This window comes from Salmo salar, unplaced genomic scaffold, assembly GCF_965601325.2.
Source record: "Salmo salar unplaced genomic scaffold, fSalSal1 ptg000432l, whole genome shotgun sequence".
In the NCBI taxonomy this organism is placed as follows: Eukaryota; Metazoa; Chordata; class Actinopteri; order Salmoniformes; family Salmonidae; genus Salmo; species Salmo salar.
The window spans coordinates 2,225,481-2,234,403 of NW_027675387.1; positions in this window are offsets into that span (position 1 = coordinate 2,225,481).

An 8,923-nucleotide genomic window follows, 5' to 3' on the forward strand; every position below is an offset into this window, starting at 1 on the left:
CAATATCCAATGATAAGCATGGCGCGAATTACAAATTCCTCAAAAATACAAAAACTTCAATTTTTCAAACATATGACTATTTCCCAGCATTTTAAAGACAAGACTCTCCTTTATCTAACCACACTGTCCGATTTCAAAAAGGCTTTACAGCGAAAGCAAAACATTAGATTATGTCAGCAGAGTACCAAGCCAGAAATAATCAGACACCCATTTTTCAAGCTAGCATATAATGTCACAAAAAACAAAACCACAGCTAAATGCAGCACTAACCTTTGATGATCTTCATCAGATGACACACCTAGGACATTATGTTATACAATACATGCATGTTTTGTTCAATCAAGTTCATATTTATATCAAAAAACAGCTTTTTACATTAGCATGTGATGTTCAGAACTAGCATACCCCCCGCAAACTTCCGGGGAATTTGCTAACAATTTACTAAATTACTCACGATAAACGTTCACAAAAAGCATAACAATTATTTAAAGAATTATAGATACAGAACTCTATGCACTCGATATGTCCGATTTTAAAATAGCTTTTTGGTGAAAGCACATTTTGCAATATTCTAAGTACATAGCACAGCCATCACGGGCTAGCTATTTAGACACCCGGCAAGTTTAGCCTTCACCAAAATCAGATTTACTATTATAAAAGTTTGATTACCTTTTGTTGTCTTCGTCAGAATGCACTCCCAGGACTGCTACTTCAATAACAAATGTTGGTTTGGTCCAAAATAATCCATCGTTATATCCGAATAGCGGCGTTTTGTTCGTGCGTCCCAGACACTATCCGAAATGGTAAATCAGGGTCGTGCGCATGGCGCAATTCGTGACAAAAAATGTCTAAATATTCCATTACCGTACTTCGAAGCATGTCAACCGCTGTTTAAAATACATTTTTATGCAATTTATCTCGTAAAAAAAGCGATAATATTCCGACCGGGAATCTCCTTTTCGGCAAACAGAGGAAAAATCACAAAGACGGGGGCGGCCAGGGCACGCGCCTAAGCCCACAGTCCCTTGATCGGCCACTTGAGAAAGGCGATAATGTGTTTCAGCCTGGGGCTGGGATGACGACATTCTGTTTTTCCCGGGCTCTGAGCGCCCATGGAAGACGTAGGAAGTGTCACGTTAGAGCAGAGATCATTTGTAAAAGATAGAGATGGCAAAGAAGTTCAAGAAATGGTCAGACAGGCCACTTCCTGTAAAGGAATCTCTCAGGTTTTGACCTGCCATTTGAGTTCTGTTATACTCATAGACATCATTCAAACAGTTTTAGAAACTTTGGAGTGTTTTCTATCCAAAGCCAATAATTATATGCATATTCTAGTTACTGGGCAGGAGTAGTAACCAGATTAAATCGGGTACGTTTTTTATCCAGCCGTGAAAATACTGCCCCCTAGCCATAACAGGTTAAGCCCTGTGAATAGGCAAATCTTTAATGCAAGGCTGCCAATCCCTGATAACAGGGTGGGTAGCCTTGGGCTACTGGATCTAATTTAGTACTGTAGCACGCAATAGGCTGTTTCTTCCTACCACTACATGTTTCCTGCATGAGAATAGCAGCCGCATAGTTGTCACACCTATTTGCTACGTATAACAAAAATGGTTTAGTGTAGTCGGGGGCCGCTAGGGCCGGTGCTGTCTGCATCTCTTTTTTAAGTGTTTCAAACGCAACTACAGCATCCGCGTTCCACTCCAGCGGTGCTCTTAGATTAAGCTGTCCTGCTTCCTTCATTATTTCTCTCAGAGGAGCTGTCTTGACTACATACTCCTTTGTCCAGTCAGGTTAAGTCCTGTCATTCCTAAAAAGGTCATCATTTGCGCTACCGTTTGTGGTAATGGTGCTTTGCTAATTCCCTCTAGCTGTCCTGGAGCTATGGCTTTGGTTCCATGGGCTATTGTTCTGCCTAAGTACTCAACCTGGGGTTGACAGTACTGTAATTTTGTTTTAGAGACCTTGTGTCCTCCGTCTGCTAACGGCTGCAGTACTTTTAGTGAGTCTGAGTGGCACTGTTCTACTGTGGAGGCACAGATTAACAGGTCATCTACATATTGGATCAGAGTGCCGTCAAGCATTAATTCTTCTAGATCTGCTCTCAATATTTGATTGAACAAGTGCGGGCTATTTTTAAATCCTTGGGGGAGACGAGAGTAAGACAGAGTTTTTCCTCTGTACCTAAATGCAAACAAGTACCTACATTCCTCCGCCAGGGGGACACTAAAAAATGCTCCACATAGATCAATCACGGTGAAGTATTTGGCATCTGGGGGAACGTTAGTCAACAGCGTGTGAGGATTGGGAACTTCCGCTGGACAATCTTGTGCTATATCATTAATAGCCCTTAAGTCATGTACCAATCTCCATTTTTTACCATCGGCTTTAAGCACAGGTAGCAAAGGTGTATTGCAAACACTTGGCATCTCAATCAATACTCCTGTCTTGATCAATCCTTCAATTGTTGAATTTATTCCTTCTTCAGCTTCAGGCTTCATAGGATACTGGGCTTTCCAGGGGAGTTTGGCGTCTGGTTTTACTTTTATGTTGATCGGACTTGCTGATTTGACAAGCCCCACGTCGGTGTCATGTTGTGACCATACTTCTGATGGTATGTTTTTTTTCCATTTCTTCTCTAAGCTCACTAAGTAGCCCTATCCCTTCACCTAACACTACTTGTTGGCCTGCACTGACCTCTATCTCCCTAGAATCGCCAATCATCATTGTAGTGGTTACTATCTTGATAAATGCTTTATCTTCGGAATGGAAGATCAATGGATTGTCTGTTTTGTCCCATATTGTCTTTTTAGCTTTCCTCATCATGGGTCCTAGATCTTTTGATGTGAAACCTTGATTCACCAGCAATGTGATGTGAGGGATAGAGTCAGAAACATTGAACCATTTTTGTACAAATTCAGATCCATCTTCATCCATCACATCCATGGCTGCTCCCTGTTCTCCAATGATTATATATTGGGACATAATTGGTGCTTTCCTACCATTTGCCCCCATAACCCAGAGCTGTTCTAATAATGGGTCCTGATGAGGGTCAAATTGCATTGTGCAGTGATATTCAGCTTTTGCTCTAACGGCTTTAGGTATTTGGGCCTGAATAAATTTACCCCATCTCCTCGCTGTTCTGTCTACATCTGTCTCAATTCCTCCTAACCAATATACGTTGGCCATGACTCCTGTGCTTACCACTGGTAATTGTAGTCCTATTTTTTCTATTATCACCCCGTCGGGGGAACATTTAATTTCTATACCCATTTTGCATAGGGCATCTCTTCCTAAAAGATTAACTGGTGTTTGATCTGATACCAGTATTGGGATTGTGGCTGATTTACCATTGGCAGTAAGATGAACTGGAGCGGTCATTGGAATTAGCTGCGTATTTCCCGAGAATCCTATTGTTTTGGCATATTTACCAGACATGGGGAGATGAGAGGCATAATTTGAACTCACACATGTGTAAGTGGCTCCAGTATATATCATCATGGGTATGTCTTTATTCTCTATTTGAACCTGCAACACAGGTTCTTGGTCAGCTCTTGTGGTTAGAATTGGGAACTGACCCTCCCCTTTAGGATTCTCTGGGCACCCCTAGTACGTCTGATTGGGTCCTGACCATGGGTTCACAGGGCCCGGGGGTGGGTTTTGGCTGCCCTGCCATCCCCCAGTAGGGCCCCAGCCATTATGGTTTCCACCAGCAGGTGGCCGCCAGCCACCGGAGCTGTTGTTTGTTGGTGGACGCCTATTGTAGGTGTTATCCCCAGTCCGATCCTGCCACGGGTTTGTGGGACATTCACGTCTGGTGTGTCCTGGTTGGTAGCAACCCCAACACACACCAGGCGACCCCCGCGGGTTCCTGGGCCCTCTCCCTTGATCCACCTGTATGTTTTTCTGTTGTCTATTCCCACCATTCCAATTCGGGGGCTGTGCATACACATTTGCTACTGGCAATGGGGCAGGCACTTGGGCCCGCCCGGGGGTTGACGGTTGCGTCCCTCCTGGGGAAACAGCAGCCATTGTTCCAATCTCGGGCACAGGAGTGGTTACCGAGGCCTGGACTTTCTTCTTTCCCTTGGTCAGTTCTTCCAGCTGCAACTGGGCCAACCTTCTCTGGATTTCCTTTCCTTGTTCAGCTTGTTTCTGCTCTTCCTTTCTATGTTTCTCCACAGCGTGAATTACATAGTCACAGAAATTCTTTGTAAGGTTTTGAAGTAAGTCCCACTACGTCCTCCAGTTGGTTCCTTACTGGCTGGGGCATGGCTTCCACCACTGAGGTCCGGAATATTGTTGTCATCAGTTCATTTTCCTCCGGGTCCTGCTCTGTTTCCATTCTCCATCTTTTCAATTGTCCATGCAGGTATGCAGCCGGGTTTTCTGTAGCTCCAATGGCCTCTCCCCTTAGTGCCTTGGGGTCCAATTTTGTTGGGTATGCTGCCCTTAGGGCCCTCCAGACGGCAGGCCTATACCTGTCAAACATCAGTCCATCCCTTGACACTTCCCACTCTGTGCCGTTGATTCCTCCCTCCTGCATGATTTCTCCCATTCTCTGCACGCTCGTTACCCATGCCAACAATGCCCTTATGTCGCCCACCGCCAGCAATTTCCCCATTGTAAATTATTCAAAGGTCCTGATCCACTTTCCAGCTCCCTCATGGAGGTCCGGCAACCGGGCAACCAACCCTTCCAGGTCCTGCGTAGCCCATGGTATGTAGTGTTCTTGATTTCCTTTAATCAGGATTGGACATTGTTTATTCGGAACTAGACTAGTGTCCTGCTTTCTTCTTTGCCCCTTCTCTGAGTACTCTGCGATCTGTTTCTGTGGGCTCATATCTCAGGCTCTCCTGTAGGTTGCGAGCTATCGCCTCATCTTGTCTTTCTTGCTCTTGTACATATTCTTCCTGTGCTCGTTCATACTCCTCTTGTATCTGTTGTGTTAATAGTTTACTTCTTCTTTCTAGTTGATTTATACCAAGTCTACCACTTTCTTCCTCTTCTTCAGATTCTTCACCAAGACTGTCCCCTATTTGGGATTCCTCTGGTGTTTAAAAGGGCTTCCTTGGTTGCTCTTTCTTCTGGTCCTTTTCTTTTCTTCCTTCTTTTGTGTTTCAATGTTTCCTTTTTCCCTATTTCTGTTTCCATTGCTTTCAGGGTTTTCATCAATCCACCATAGCAATTGAAACCTTCTTCTTCAATTCTTGTGTGTCTCTTTGTTTTTGTTGGGCCTCTTCCTGTTGAGTGAGAGGGTGCGCATTCTGCTCCAGGTGTGCAGGCCCCCTCTTCCTCCGTTACTTCTACCGTTCCTCTTATTTCCATGTGTCCAGTTACCATGGGGGTTCGTTCTCCCTTTTCCTCATGGGAATCTGTCCATGGGAGTAAGGTGGGGGTTTGTTCTCCCTCTTCCTCATGGGAATCTGTCCATGGGAGTAAGGTGGGGGTTCGTTCTCCCTCTTCCTCATGGGAATCTGTCCATGGGAGTAAGGTGGGGGTTCGTTCTCCCTTTTCCTCATGGGAATCTGTCCATGGGAGTAAGGTGGGGGTTCGTTCTCCCTTTTCCTCATGGGAATCTGTCCATGGGAGTAAGGTGGGGGTTCGTTCTCCCTCTTCCTCATGGGAATCTGTCCATGGGAGTAAGGTGGGGGAATCTGTCCATGGGAGTAAGGTGGGGGTTCGTTTTCCCTCTTCCTCATGGGAATCTGTCCATGGGAGTAAGGTGGGGGTTCGTTCTCCCTCTTCCTCATGGGAATCTGTCCATGGGCGTAAGGTGGGGGTTCGTTCTCCCTCTTCCTCATGGGAATCTGTCCATGGGAGTAAGGTGGGGGTTCGTTCTCCCTCTTCCTCATGGGAATCTGTCCATGGGAGTAAGGTGGGGGAATCTGTCCATGGGAGTAAGGTGGGGGTTCGTTCTCCCTCTTCCTCATGGGAATCTGTCCATGGGAGTAAGGTGGGGGTTCGTTCTCCCTCTTACTCATGGGAATCTGTCCATGGGAGTAAGGTGGGGGAATCTGTCCATGGGAGTAAGGTGGGGGAATCTGTCCATGGGAGTAAGGTGGGGGAATCTGTCCATGGGAGTAAGGTGGGGGAATCTGTCCATGGGAGTAAGGTGGGGGTTCGTTCTCCCTTTTCCTCATGGGAATCTGTCCATGGGAGTAAGGTGGGGGTTCGTTCTCCCTCTTCCTCATGGGAATCTGTCCATGGGAGTAAGGTGGGGGTTCGTTCTCCCTTTTCCTCATGGGAAACTGTCCATGGGAGTAAGGTGGGGGTTCGTTCTCCCTCTTCCTCACGGGAATCTGTCCATGGGAGTAAGGTGGGGGTTCGTTCTCCCTTTTCCTCATGGGAATCTGTCCATGGGAGTAAGGTGGGGGTTCGTTCTCCCTTTTCCTCATGGGAATCTGTCCATGGGAGTAAGGTGGGGGTTCGTTCTCCCTCTTCCTCATGGGAATCTGTCCATGGGAGTAAGGTGGGGGTTCGTTCTCCCTTTTCCTCATGGGAATCTGTCCATGGGAGTAAGGTGGGGGTTCGTTCTCCCTTTTCCTCATGGGAATCTGTCCATGGGAGTAAGGTGGGGGTTCGTTCTCCCTTTTCCTCATGGGAATCTGTCCATGGGAGTAAGGTGGGGCTTCGTTCTCCCTCTTCCTCATGGGACTCTGTCCATGGGAGTAAGGTGGGGGTTCGTTCTCCCTTTTCCTCATGGGAATCTGTCCATGGGAGTAAGGTGGGGGTTCGTTCTCCCTTTTCCTCATGGGAATCTGTCCATGGGAGTAAGGTGGGGGTTCGTTCTCCCTTTTCCTCATGGGAATCTGTCCATGGGAGTAAGGTGGGGGTTCGTTCTCCCTTTTCCTCATGGGAATCTGTCCATGGGAGTAAGGTGGGGGTTCGTTCTCCCTCTTCATCATGGGAATCTGTCCATGGGAGTAAGGTGGGGGTTCGTTCTCCCTTTTCCTCATGGGAATCTGTCCATGGGAGTAAGGTGGGGGTTCGTTCTCCCTCTTCCTCATGGGAATCTGTCCATGGGAGTAAGGTGGGGGTTCGTTCTCCCTCTTCCTCATGGGAATCAGTCCATGGGAGTAAGGTGGGGGTTCGTTCTCCCTCTTCCTCATGGGAATCTGTCCATGGGAGTAAGGTGGGGGTTCGTTCTCCCTCTTCCTCATGGGAATCAGTCCATGGGAGTAAGGTGGGGGTTCGTTCTCCCTCTTCCTCATGGGAATCTGTCCATGGGAGTAAGGTGGGGGTTCGTTCTCCCTCTTCCTCATGGGAATCTGTCCATGGGAGTAAGGTGGGGGTTTGTTCTCCCTCTTCCTCATGGGAATCTGTCCATGGGATTAAGGTGGGGGTTTATTCTCCCTCTTCCTCATGGGAATCTGTCCATGGGAGTAAGGTGGGGGTTTGTTCTCCCTCTTCCTCATGGGAATCTGTCCATGGGAGTAAGGTGGGGGTTCGTTCTCCCTATTCCACATGGAAATCTGTCCATGGGAGTAAGGTGGGGGTTCGTTCTCCCTTTTCCTCATGGGAATCTGTCCATGGGAGTAAGGTGGGGGTTCGTTCTCTCTCTTCGTCATGGGAATCTGTCCATTTGAGTAAGGTGGGGGTTCGTTCTCCCTCTTCCTCATGGGAATCTGTCCATGGGAGTAAGGTGGGGGTTCGTTCTTCCTTTTCCTCATGGGAATCTGTCCATGGGAGTAAGGTGGGGGTTCGTTCTCCCTTTTCCTCATGGGAATCTGTCCATGGGAGTAAGGTGGGGGTTCGTTCTCCCTCTTCCTCATGGGAATCTGTCCATGGGAGTAAGGTGGGGGTTCGTTCTCCCTCTTCCTCATGGGAATCTGTCCATGGGAGTAAGGTGGGGGTTCGTTCTCCCTTTTCCTCATGGGAATCTGTCCATGGGAGTAAGGTGGGGGTTCGTTCTCCCTTTTCCTCATGGGAATCTGTCCATGGGAGTAAGGTGGGGGTTCGTTCTCCCTCTTCCTCATGGGAATCTGTCCATGGGAGTAAGGTGGGGGTTCGTTCTCCCTCTTCCTCATGGGAATCTGTCCGTGGGAGTAAGGTGGGGGTTCGTTCTCCCTCTTCCTCATGGGAATCTGTCCGTGGGAGAAAGGTGGGGGTTCGTTCTCCCTCTTCCTCATGGGAATCTGTCCATGGGAGTAAGGTGGGGGTTCGTTCTCCCTCTTCCTCATGGGAATCTGTCCATGGGAGTAAGGTGGGGGTTCGTTCTCCCTCTTCCTCATGGGAATCTGTCCATGGGAGTAAGGTGGGGGTTCGTTCTCCCTCTTCCTCATGGGAATCTGTCCATGGGAGTAAGGTGGGGGTTCGTTCTCCCTCTTCCTCATGGGAATCTGTCCATGGGAGTAAGGTGGGGGTTCGTTCTCCCTCTTCCTTTTGGGAATCTGTCCATGGGAGTAAGGTGGGGGTTCGTTCTCCCTCTTCCTCATGGGAATCTGTCCATGGGAGTAAGGTGGGGGTTCGTTCTCCCTCTTCCTCATGGGAATCTGTCCATGGGAGTAAGGTGGGGGTTTGTTCTCCCTCTTCCTCATGGGAATCTGTCCATGGGAGTAAGGTGGGGGTTCGTTCTCCCTTTTCCTCATGGGAATCTGTCCATGGGAGTAAGGTGGGGGTTCGTTCTCCCTCTTCCTCATGGGAATCTGTCCATGGGAGTAAGGTGGGGGAATCTGTCCATGGGAGTAAGGTGGGGGTTTGTTCTCCCTCTTCCTCATGGGAATCTGTCCATGGGAGTAAGGTGGGGGTTCGTTCTCCCTCTTCCTCATGGGAATCTGTCCATGGGAGTAAGGTGGGGGTTCGTTCTCCCTCTTCCTCATGGGAATCTGTCCATGGGAGTAAGGTTGGGGTTCGTTCTCCCTCTTCCTCATGGGAATCTGTCCATGGGAGTAAGGTGGGGGTTCGTTCTCCCTCTTCCTCA